We start from the raw sequence: 12,838 nt of genomic DNA, 5'->3' as shown, positions 1-12,838 counted from the left end.
CACGCAGTGGCGGAGCCAAAGACTGTGTTGTCGAGGTCGAGTGCGAGTGGGAAGAGAGGCAGCGTCGGCACGGAGATGCAAGCGAGCGCGAGACGCACGGGGGCTGCGGCGTGGCGCGTTTGCGGTCGGCGCCTTTGGTGGCAACGGCCGGGACAAGCAGCGGTGTATGGTGTGGTGCGGGGCGGACAGGGGCGGCGGTGGACGGGGAGGAGGCGGCGCGACGACGGCATGGGGGCGAAAACGGGACGGGGGACGGCGGATGTTGAGAGGCGTCACGCGCGGACAGGACACAGACACAGAGACACACAGATTGGAAAGGGAGGGTGCGCGGTTAGTAGTTGGGAATGTGCGTACCGTGCGGGATGGGAGTGGGCGAGGAACACGGTCGTGGCCCCTGTTTTAGGTGCGTGTGATGACGTCGGTGTGTTGTGGGAAGGGAAGGTGCTGTGGCGGCGGCGCGTAATGGGCGTAGGCCGAAAAGAGAAAGGAACGTGGGCAGTGTGTTGGCAAGCGTCGGTTCGACTGCGACGTTGATGGGCAGGGCAGGGCAGGGCAGGGCAAGGTTAATGGTGGTAGGAGTAGGCGTGTGGGCGCAAAAAATCTGCCGCTGCAGGCGGTGCCGTAACCGCCATGGCGGGAAGGAGAGAGGGCCAAAGAAAGAAAGAAAGAAAGAAAGAAGAAAACAAAAAAAAAAAAACAAAAAAAGGAGGGGGGGGCGAAAGTGGAGAGGCGGTGGTGTGAGAAGGGCGGGGGCGGAAGGAAGGCAGGAAGGACAAGAGGCGAGGCGACGGCTTGCTTTGTGTATCGGTCGGTCTCTGGCTATGCTTCGTTTTCTGCAGCAGGGTCGGTGCGCGGCGTGGCTCGCGGCAGTGGGAACGCCTGGTGGCTGGACGGCCAGCAATGCGGTTGGATGGGCGGCCACAGCACCGCACCTGTGCCCGAGGAGGAGACGCTGGCGGCGGGCCCTGAGGTGAGGCCGGCTCGGCTGGGGCTGGGGCTGTGGATGTGTAGGTGTGCGCCGCTGCTGCAACAACGAGTAAAACGCGAGAAGGAGGGATGGCGGTAGAGAGAAAAAAAAAAAAAAAAAAAAAAAAGGTCGTGTTGTGTTGATGCGCAGGCAGACGCGTACAGAGGGACGAGCCCGGTCTGCAGCAGGGTGTGGCCGTGCCGAGTGCAGAGCAGCGGCGGCTCGGTTCGGTTCGACCCGGCCCGGCCCGGCGGGCCGCGCTGTTGTCGCGGACGTGAGCGCCCCCTGGCGGGTGGCCGGAGGCGGCGCGGCGTGTTGGACGTGTGGCTGGTGGCAGTGCACAATTTGCGAGTGGCTGGCGGTGTGGTGTGGCGGTTGGCGCGTCGGGCGGCGGAGAGGTATGTGTTGCGGGCGCCCTTTGCTGCGCTGCGTCGTTGCGTGTGCCGTACAGGGCGGGCGCTTGTCGACTGTGTGGGCGGTGTGGCGAATTGGCGTGAAACGGCTGCCGAGAGGTGTGTGGTAGCGAGCCGGTCGGTGGTGTCAGTGCGAAGGGGAATGTGCGTGCGTTTGGCGGTTTCGGTGTGCTTTTTGCGGCGTGAGAGTGGGAATTAGTGGGGCCGGCTGTTGTGTTGGTTCCTTGTGTCTTGTGTCGCGTAGCTTGATGGCAACGTGGAAGGACGCCGGTTTCGTTTCGAGCCTTGCGTGTGGTTGTCGACGTTGACTGGTTGGCGTGTGCCGATGCACGTGCATGTGTGGGTCGCGAGTGCGTTTTTGGCTGGCTGTGTGTGTGTGTGTGTGTGTGTTTTTGGGGGGGAAGGGGGAGGCGGTGGTGAAAGTGCAGTCGTTGCCACGGGCGTCGTCGGGTGGGGCTGGGGCTGTGCGTCGTGGCGGAAAGGTGGTAGGTTGCGGGAAGCGAGCCCGTCGTTGACGGTGTCGCGTGAGTTGTGAATCGAGTGGGGCGCGGGGCGCGGGACAGGAGCAGCGTGCCGCTGCGTCGTGGTCGTCAGCAGAGGCTGTGCGTGTGCTTGTCCTTTTTGTGGGCGGTTCGTGCGAGGCGTTTTTTTTTTGTTTTGTGTTGCCCTAGTTGTTAGTTTATTTTGTTTGTGTTTGTTATTTTGAGACGACGACTGGTTGGTGGCGTGCGCGCGAAGTGGCGGTGTGCGCTTCCCGTGTCGTTTGTGTTGTTTGGTTTTTTTGTTTTTGTGTGTTTTTTGTTTTTTGCACTGGGCCCCGGTGGGTGGGTGCGTGTGTGTCGATTGCCGGCTGGCGAAAGGTGCGCCATCGGCGGGGTGGGTCGCCGGCACAAGTAGAGGCGGCGGCGTTGTTGCTGTTGTTGTGTGGTGTTTGTTTTGTTCGGCTGTGTCGGCGAGCTGTGTTGCGGTGCGTGTGAATGGTGGTGCAAAAGTGCTGGCGTTGGGGCTGCGACTGCGACGGCGGCGAGCCGCGGGCGCGCCATTGATAGTGATGTTGTGAACAGCGGCTGTGTACGGTAGTGGTGTTGTTGTAGCACGACGTGCATCCGGGCCGGCGCGGAAAGCGCAGTTGCGGGCGGTTGCCCTTCGGTGCCAGCCATGTCGCGTGAGCGGCGGGTTGCTCTGGTGTCGACACGTGGTGCTCTGGGTTGTTGTGTGGTGCCCTTTGGCCGGTGGGGGTGGTTCGCGTGTGTCTCGTTCGCGCTCGGTGTCTGGTCGTGGTCGTGCTGCTCCCCCGTCTGTCGGCGGTTTCCGACGTCGTCTGTACGTTTTTGTTCGTTTGCGGCGTGCCTGCCGACGTCGTCCCGTCGCGACCTTTCAACCGAAAGTGTGGCGCCCGAAGGTGAACGAACGTAACCCTGACCTCGGCGCTTTACGCTGAGCCGAGCGAACCGAACCGAACCTGTGGTGTGGCGAGGTGAGCTCAGCCTGTGAGCCCCTAACGTCTACGTAAGGTAAGCTGTCCGGCTCACGCCTCACGTTTGAACGCCTTTTTAACCTACGTTTGACGCTTCTCAACCTAGCACTAACCTAACCTAACCTAACCTAACCTAACCTAACCTAACCTAACCTCTGACGCCTGACGTGTTTGAATGCTTAACCTAAGTTTGACGCTTAACCTAACCCAAGTCCCCTTAACCTAACCCACGTCCACCTAACCTAACCTAACGTAGACGTGTAAACGTAATGTGTAACGCGTAACGTGTAAGGTCGGCTGTCGTGTGTGCTTGACGGCAGATTGGGTTGGTCTGTAGATTCGGATTGCGGTTTGCCTCGGTCGAGGGGTTGGGTCGGAAGCGGCGAGGGGCGGCGGCGCCTGTTGCGCAGGCGGCGTCCGTTTGCGGCGGGCAATTGTTGAGAAACGGCTGTGAATGTTGGCGGGCGAGAGGAGGAGGACGGCGCGCGATGTGGCCCGACGGCTGCGGGCCGATCGGGAAACGGCGGGAGGGCGACGGAAGGCGATGGGGCGGCGGAGGCGCGTTTGCACGGCCGTCATCGCCGCACGCCTCGGCTTGTGTGGCTGTGGCGCCGGCCGCGCTGGCCGGGCTGCCGCGGCGACGGTGTGGGAGTTTTGCCGAAGGTTTGGCCATTGTGGCGGGTCGTCGGCTGGGGCTGTGGGGGCGGCATTTGGGCGGGGGCGGCGATTCTCGGCGGGCCGACGCAGGCTGTAGCGCGCGGTAGCTGCAGTTTGGCCGTGGTTTGCGGCGCTGCCGTGGCGACTGGTTGGCGACTGTGGTGTGGCTGTGTGTAGCCCCATCCTCGGTGGTTTGAAAGGCGCGGGCGGTTGTGGCGCAGGTTTGGGGCTGCTCCGCACAGGCTGTCGGACGTTGGGCGGTAGCAAGCGCGGGAGGCGCGGCGCGGCGGCGCGCAGAGTGGCGGCCGCTCTCTCGGCCGTCCGCGCCCGCCCGCGACACTGGCTGGGCCTTGTGATTCTCTGCTCTGCTGCTGTGCTGTGCTTGCGTGCCTGCCGTCCCGCTCGCTCTCGCTGTGTGTTACGCGCGTCGTCGAAATGGCAGATCAGGCGGCTACGAACGAGACTGCTGCGGCACCCGCCGCCACCGGCACTACGAAGAAGGCCAAGTCTGCGTCGTCTGCGAAGAAGCCGCGCGCCAAGCCTGCGCACCCGCGCACCTCTGAGATGGTGACGGCCGCCATCAAGAGTCTGAAGGAGCGCGGCGGGTCGTCGCTGCAGGCGATCAAGAAGTACATAGCCGCGCACTACAAGCTGGACGCGGAGAAGCTGGCGCCGTTTATCAAGAAGTACCTCAAGTCGGCCGTCGTGGCGGGCGAGCTGGTGCAGACGAAGGGGAAGGGCGCGTCCGGCTCGTTCAAGCTTGCCGGCGCCGGCGGCGGGGGGGCGGCCGAGGGCGGCAAGGCTCGTGCTGGCGGTGCCAAGAAGAAGCGCGCCGCTCCGGCCAGCAAGGAGAAGAAGGGCGCCCGTGCGGCCGGCGCAAAGAAGGCTGGTGGCGTGAAGGCGGCGACCGGTCGGAAGGCGGGCGCCGCCAAGAAGGCGTCTGCGGCGTCGGCCGCTCCCGCGGGTGCGAAGAAGGCGGCTGCGGCCAAGCCGGCCAAGGCCAAGTCGCCGTCGAAGGCGAAGAAGGCCGCCAAGGTTCCGACGAAGAAGCCGAAGGCGCCGCGCCCGAAGAAGGCGACGACGCCGTCTAAGGCGAAGGCTTCGCCCAAGAAGAAGAAGTAGAGTAGAGGAGAAAGAGATGGGAGAAAGGAAGGGTTTGGCGCTTGACTCCGTCGTCCCCACCCCCCGTCGTCGTCTAGTGGCGCGCAAGAGACGCGCGGCCCAAAACGGCCCTTCTCAGGGCCATCAAAGCACGTCGGGGAAGGTTTTGATTGTCGTGTTGCGTTTGGTGTGGGTGTCTGTCTGGCGTTTCTGTATGCCCGTGGGGATGCTGTTTGCGTGCCGTGGTGGTTGGATTGCGGGGGTCGGTGGCGGGTGTGGGCGGCGGTAGCGGTAAGCGGTGTTGTTGTTGTTGTTGTTGTTGTCGTGGTTGATTGTCGCCGTGTTTGTGGCGGCGGCCGACGGTTGGTTTTCTGTCACGTTGTTTTGTTTGAATACGTTGGTTGGCTTGCCTGCGTTCGTTCTTCTCGGATGTCTGTCTTGTCGAGTCGAGTCGTGTCTGGTCTTTGTTTTGTTTTGTTCCTTTGTGTGTGTGTGTGTTATGTTTTGCAACGGGGGGCACGTTGAGATGTGGAAGGAGTCGGCGGGGATTTCGGTGGCGTGTAGAGCGAGCGAGCGCGCCTGCCTGGCCGTTGGCCGTCGGAGTGGAGTGCGGGTTTTTTTGTTTTCGAAACGAAAGCGGCGGCCGGCCAGCCACCCGTGCGGTGTGACGTCGGCCGTTGGGTATTGTGCGCTTTGAGCGCCGGGGAGGGATGATGTGTGATTGTTGCGCGCTGCTAGCAGGCAGGCAGAGTGAGCGGGTGTGGCGGACGGACGGGAAGTGGTGGTTTTTGTTTTTGGGTTGCGGGGCGAGAGGCAGGCGACCGACAAAGTTTGCTCGCGACGGAGAGATGTTAGTGGCCCTGAAAAGGGCCGTTTTTGTTTGTGCGGTGCGGTGCCGCGGCGCGGTTTAGGCGCGCTCGCCGCGGATGCGGCGCGCGAGCTGGATGTCCTTGGGCATGATGGTGACGCGCTTGGCGTGGATTGCGCACAGGTTGGTGTCTTCGAAGAGGCCGACGAGGTAGGCCTCGCTGGCCTCCTGCAGGGCCATGACTGCGGAGCTCTGGAAGCGCAGGTCGGTCTTGAAGTCCTGGGCGATCTCGCGCACTAGGCGCTGGAATGGCAGCTTGCGGATGAGCAGCTCTGTGCTCTTCTGGTAGCGCCTGATTTCTCGCAGGGCGACGGTGCCCGGCCTGTAGCGGTGGGGCTTCTTGACGCCTCCGGTGGCGGGCGCGCTCTTCCTCGCCGCCTTGGTGGCGAGCTGTTTGCGCGGCGCCTTTCCGCCGGTGGACTTGCGGGCCGTTTGCTTTGTGCGGGCCATGGCGGTAGCGGTAGCGGAGCGGCGTGCGTGGAGGTTAGGTGCGGCGCGGCGTCCGGTGCTGCCTTGACAACGGGCCCGCGCTTCGCTTCGCTTCTTCCTTACGAGCTGTCCTTTGCTCGCGTAGGAGCAGGGTAAACAATGCTTTGTTGTTCCTGCTATGCCTGTTGTTTTGATTATGGTGCCTGATTTATTGATTCGGCCTATGGGGATACAGTTGCATCCTGCCTGCTGAGGGTTGTTAGTCCCTCAGTAGGTCAGGCCAACGTGTGGTTGGCCTGTGGTGTATGTTGTGGCCCAGGCCCTGTATGAGCCGGTTTTCTGAGTTCTCAGCCTTACTGTAGAACAGTCGTGCCGACTGTCTGAATCGGTCCCGCAGATGCAGGATACCGGTCTGTTCATGTAGCAGAGTGGAGGAATATCTTCGTGGAAGGCGCAGGGCGAGCTTTAGGGCTCTGTTCTGCACCCTCTGTAGTGTGCCTATATGGGTGTCGGCTGCCATACCCCACACCACGGCTGCGTACTCTAGCACTGGTCTGACCAGCGCTAGGTACAGGGTGATGCCGTGCTGGGGGGCCAGCGTTGACGATGGGTTAAGCAGGGGGTACAGGGTGTGAAGTCGCCCTATAGCCCTGCTCCTAACGTCCTGGACGTGTGGTCTCCAGGTAAGCCTCTGGTCGAGTGTGACCCCGAGGTATTTGCCGGTTTTACTCCACGGCACGGGGCTTCCCGTGATAGTAACCGGCGGCAAATCGGGAGGCAGTAGCCTTCTAGTGAATACTACTGCCTGGCTCTTTGCGGCGTTCTGTTTGAGCCGCCACTTAGTTGACCACGCGCCCAGGGTGTCGCAGCCAATCTGGAGGAGGCGTCGCATTTCCCTCACGTTCATGCTCCGCACGAATAGCGCGGTGTCGTCAGCGTAGAGTGCTAATTTCACCGGCGCCACTCGTGGGGAACGGGCCCGCGCGCCTCCGTGCTGCGCTTATATGCCCTCGGTTGCGCGTGGTGGGGGGAGGGCGGGCCAGAGTCTATATAGGGGGGCGGCGGGCGCGCTGGGCGCAGACCGTAGCCGACTCGCCAGCCGCTGCAGCTGCTGTTTGTGCACGTTTTGCTTTGCCCGAGGAAGGAAGGATGACAGGCCGCGGCAAGGGAGGAAAGGGGCTCGGCAAGGGTGGCGCCAAGCGGCACCGCAAGGTGTTGCGCGACAACATCCAGGGCATCACGAAGCCCGCCATCCGCCGCCTGGCTCGCAGGGGCGGCGTGAAGCGCATCTCTGGTCTGATCTACGAGGAGACCCGCGGGGTGCTGAAGGTGTTCCTGGAGAACGTGATCCGCGACGCGGTGACGTACACTGAGCACGCCAAGCGCAAGACTGTGACGGCCATGGACGTGGTGTACGCCCTGAAGAGGCAGGGGCGCACCCTGTACGGTTTCGGCGGTTAGGCTGCGTCGCAGCGGGCGCTGGCCTTCCCGCGGCCGTGCTTGTGGGTGGGAGAGACTAGAAAACGGCCCTTTTCAGGGCCACCACACTGTTCGGAAGTTGAAAAGTGCGAAAGAGTCTGTGTTGTTGCTGCGTGTGTGCGCTGTGTTGTTTGTTTGTTTGTTTGTTTCTTTCTTTCTTTCCGTTTTGAGCGACGTGATGTGACTGGGAGGGGAGAAGGAAAGGAAACGTGTCATGTGGCTGGCTGTGTGTGGAGCTGCTTCGTTTGTGTGTTTGTTATTGTGTGTCTTTGTATCGATCGCGACGGAGATGGCGGGCTGTGTGTTGTTGTGCGAGAGGCGGTGATTATTTGCTTGCGTGGTTTGGCTCTGTGTGTTTGTTTGCGGCGGCGTTGGGGTTTCCGAGGCAAGGCGTGTGGGCATAGGCGGCCGGATCAGCTGTTTCGTTCGTGTCGACGGCCGTTGCGCGCGGGAGTGGAGGGCGGTGTGTCGACACGCCTCCCTTTAACAATGGTCATTATTGCTGCCGTTGTCGGTTTGGAAGGCGACTGCGACCGTGCAAAATGTGTGTGTGTGTGTGTGTGTTGGGCCACACGGGCTGTGTGGACGACAAGATGGCGGACGTGCGCCGGCGGCGGCTGTGCTGTGACAGTGCAAAGTTAAAACAAAACAAGGTGCGGCGAGGACGACTGAAATTTTGCTTTGGACGTAGGTTTGTGTGGTGGCCCTGAAAAGGGCCGATTGTTGTGGGCCGAGCCGGCAAAGCGCGTTGCGTGCAGGGGAGCACGCGGCGCTGCGATTGCCTGGCCTCCTTTAGGCCTTCTTCTCGGTCTTCTTTGGCAGCAGGACGGCCTGGATGTTGGGCAGGACACCACCCTGTGCGATGGTGACGCCCGACAGGAGCTTGTTGAGCTCCTCGTCGTTGCGGATGGCAAGCTGCAGGTGGCGCGGGATGATGCGCGTCTTCTTGTTGTCGCGGGCCGCGTTTCCGGCCAGCTCGAGCACCTCAGCCGCGAGGTACTCCATGACGGCGGCGAGGTAGACGGGCGCCCCGGCGCCGACGCGCTCTGCGTAGTTTCCCTTGCGCAGGAGGCGGTGGATTCTGCCGACCGGGAACTGGAGCCCAGCCCTGCTTGAGCGGGACTTTGACTTGCCCTTGACTTTGCCTCCCTTTCCGCGTCCGGACATGGCGATGGGCTAGCGACGGTGCACACGAAACGGAAACGAAAACGACCGGTGCGAGCGGCAGCGAGTCGAGCAGCGGAGTGCGTGCCGGCGCAGCCGGGGTGGGGGTGCTTTATGGGCTCGGGTGCGGCGGCCGGTTGCGCGCGCGCCCCATTGGTCGGCGGCCGCAACAGGGCGAGCTGGTAAAGGTGCGGCGGCGGCTGGCGGCGGGTGCCACTGTGTGGGGAGACGCTGACTAGAGCGGAGCGCTTGCTACTGGTGTTGCTGCTGCCGTACGTTGGTTCGAGATGCCGCCCAAGACTAGCGGGAAGGCCGCCAAGAAGGCTGGCAAGGCGCAGAAGAACATTTCGAAGGGCGACAAGAAGAAGAAGCGCAAGAGGAAGGAGAGCTATGCCATCTACATCTACAAGGTGCTGAAGCAGGTGCACCCTGACACGGGCATCTCGTCGAAGGCGATGAGCATCATGAACAGCTTCGTGAACGACATTTTCGAGCGCATTGCGGCCGAGGCTTCTCGCCTGGCGCACTACAACAAGCGCTCGACCATCACGTCCCGCGAGATCCAGACCGCTGTGCGGCTGTTGCTGCCTGGCGAGCTGGCCAAGCACGCCGTGAGCGAGGGCACGAAGGCGGTGACCAAGTACACGAGCTCCAAGTAAGGAGGTGGCTCTGGAATGGAAGGAAGGATGGAGAAGGCTCCTCCGTTGCGAGAGCGGCAAAACGGCCCTTTTCAGGGCCACCAACTTGCCTTTTGCGGGAAGGGCGGAATTGTTGTTGTTGTTGTTTGTGTGGACGGCTGTGATGTATGTGTGCATTTTGATTGTGGGTGGGGGGGCGCGTCAAAGCGTGTTGCGCGGGGTACGGCCACGAGGTTGGTCGCCGTGGCGTGGAATGGTGGCACGCCTCGTTGGCGTGGTTTTTGACCCATTGGTGTTGTTGGTGTGTGTGTGTGTGTGTGTTACCCGTCTGCGAGGGGGGACAGTGCGATCGGCGACTTTTGTGTCACCGTAACGACGGCCGTTTGCGGGTTTGTTTTTTTTGCACATCATACATGGCGAGGGTGAAATGTGAAATGTTTTTGTTTGGTTTTTTTTTTGCCGCCCACTATTCCCTTTGCTGTACGCCGAGTTTGACAATGGTGCGACGTAACTGCAGCGTGGAGGTGTGTGAGTGACGTTGAAATGAACGTGCCATTAAGACACATTGTTGTTGTATTGTACTGTACGTGTACGGCGACACGCACGATGATGTACCATTCGACTCTGATGTTTGATAGCCGTGTCTGACTGATTGCGTACGACGCACGCACACCGATGTCGTCATTCAAGATGCACGCTAGACGACGACGGCGGCGGTCGTTTGTTTGGCGAATGTCTGTACACGTGTTTGTCTGTGTCCATCCGGTATGTATTTGTTTGTTTGAAAGTGTTTTGTGTGTCGGTGACGTGGTCCGATCCGTCGCCCCCTGAGTAACTGTCGATCGGCGCGATAGACCGGCGTCACGCAACTGAACCGAAGTCTTGGGCACACCCGTCATACTGTTGTACACCGTCGCGCTGAGAACGGTAACGAAAGGTTGACTTTGATCGGTCGAATGTCTGGGCAGAACGTGAGGAATGAGGCAAGAGTGCAAGGAGGGGGGGCAAAAGAGAGAGGAAGGGAAAAAGGGGAGAAACGCATTCGTAGAGCAACGGAACGTTCCCGTGTCGGAGGCGTATTGGAGCCGCACTGAAATGCGTTTAACGGCGGCGCGGCTGCAAGTGTCTGCCGTGGTGAACGTTACCTTTGACGGCTGCATTGGGCTTTGCCTTTGCCTTTGCTTTCGCTTTCGCTTTCGCGTTCGCGTTCGCTTTCGCTTTCCCGGATGTACGTAACGTTTGTTGATATGGTTCTGAGGAAGAGTGTATGACAGTGCCGTGCCGTCCATGTTCGTGTGCCCTCCCATTGTGTGTATGCTATTGTCTGTGTACTTGAATGATGTATGTAGGTGTTAGTGGACATGTTTTACCAGTGGGGGGAAATGGATCGTCGATAGTTGCCGTCACTCTGTCACGGTCGAGATGACGCACCCTCCGTACAGAAAGGTGTCGAGAAAGTGAGTGAGTGTGTGTGTGTGTGTGTGTGTGTGTGCGTCCGTGAATTGGCAGTGTTTGGAGGTGGGCGTGCCCTGGATGTGGCCCGGAAAAGGCTGTTCGTTAGGCGGTAGTGTTGTGTGGACAGGGGAGGGGCATGCGTAACGCTGCTGGCATGGCATTTCGGGAGATGGGAGGGGGCAAACGAGGAAACGAGGAGCGGCGGCCAAAGACGGGACGGGGAGGGGCGCGGTGTGGGTGGCTTGCGCCTGTGCTCGGCGTTGTGGTTTGTGCAAAAGAGGAGGAGAAAAACAATGTGAGTTGCCAGGGAGGGGAGCGGTGTTGTGGTTGTCGTGGTGTAGCCGCAGACGCGGCTGTCAGTGAACGTGGCGAGACGGACGGATGCGCGGAGGGGCGGGGGCGGCGCATTTCGCCGGTGCCGTGCCGTGCCATGCCATGCCTGAAAGCCGCGTGGTCGCTGTGTTGTTGGTGGCGTGGGGGCGAGGAGAGTACCGTACGGGTGTGCTTGTGCGCCGGAAATGGCACACTGCGCCCGCCCGTCTCGGAGGCTGATGGCTGTGGTGTGGAAATGGGGCGCGGTGATGTTGAAGCAGTTGAAGAACAGAAAAGAAACCAAGAAAACGGAAGGCGTGATGCGGCGGTGGTGGTGAGAGCGGGAAAAACAAAACAACAAAAAAAAAAAAAAAAAAAAACAACAAAAAAAAAGAAGGAAAAACAACAAGAAACAAAAAAGAAAACAAAAAGTCTATCAATATTAAAATGTAAATGGAAATGGAAATGGACCCAGGTATAACCTCCCTGCACAAATAGCAGAGAGTCCGATGATAATAAAAATGTGCCAGAATGTTAACGTCCCTACAAAACAAACCCAACGATAATATTAATGAAAGAGTGAACCGTATGTAACATTGCAACAGACATAATGAAACCTGATAAATTGTATAAGGGCAGCAGCGTTGACCTTTGGCCCTGTATTCAGAATAAAAAGAGCCAAAGATCGTTACCCCAATGAAAAAGACACTGAAACACGTATGTAACATAGTAGCGATGGCGAGACATTGTAGCATCTGTGACCAGAGAGTTTGCGCTGGACTGCGCGAGTGTTGCGAGCGGTTCTCAGTCAGTCAGTCAGTCAGTCAGTCAGTCTGTCAGTAGTCGTTGCGAGTCCGTAGCTCTGTGTAGTTGAGGGCTGTACTCTGTCAGTAGTCGTCGCGTGCAGTACGCTAATAGTCGTCATGCAGAGCGGTCGGTCAGTAGTAGCAGCCGAGTGCGGTTGTGTGATGTAGGCGGTCGGCAACACTGGTCAAGATGGTGAATAAGGTATACTGTTAATTAATATAATCATTAGATAATGAAAAATTGTATTTATTGTAATTATTCTCCAACAAGTTCCCCAATAATAGGTTTTATTTCAAAAGCATTTTTCAAACATTTAATTTTGTATTGAACTAAAGAGTTCGTTGCACTTCACATTTCATTCCACTTCTTTGAAGAAAAATGCCACTAAAATCACAAAAAAAGAGAATATTATTATTTGCAATGCAGTTCCTTCAAGCGCTGCGCAACAACCAGAGCAGAAATGTGACATCCATTTATTCGGAGGTAAGACTTTAATTCTGATTGTTTTGCACAGGGCCAAAGACCGATATTTCGGTTTAATTGAAGTTTCTTGTCACTGAACGGACTTTTTTAAATGTTGTGTGAAGACTTTATATTTGAGTCAGATTGCGAATTTCACATTTTTGTTGCCATTTTCAATACCTCTCATTGTGGGCGAGGTTACAATTAGCGCAATGTCCATTAGCATCCGTAAATAACATTGTCCATTGTTTTAAATTTTGCTGGGAGGTTACAACACACACACAAAAAAAAAACAAAAAAAACAAAAAATTGCATTTATATCCGCTCCTCAATTGTAGATACCCCTTACACAGCTGTGTGCAATGAATGAGTGCTGGCTGGTAATTAATTGCACTCCTTGGAGGGAAATGCCATAGGAAGTAGTCTTTAAAACGTGAATGTTTTTCGTTAAGAGACAAAAGTTACTTTAGAAAAAAAGTAATAGTGGGGCTTTTGTTGTTGAACAAAATAAGTACAATGAACATACGTTATCAGATTTGCGCAATGCAGCGTCACACCACCTTTTGATTGTAACACAATATACTATACATCGTCCCGAACCGTGACCAG

The sequence above is a fragment of the Schistocerca americana genome, unplaced genomic scaffold (assembly GCF_021461395.2).
Source record: "Schistocerca americana isolate TAMUIC-IGC-003095 unplaced genomic scaffold, iqSchAmer2.1 HiC_scaffold_52, whole genome shotgun sequence".
NCBI lineage: Eukaryota > Metazoa > Arthropoda > Insecta > Orthoptera > Acrididae > Schistocerca > Schistocerca americana.
The sequence above is the reverse complement of the archived record's forward strand: the minus strand, read 5'-3'. Positions refer to the sequence as shown.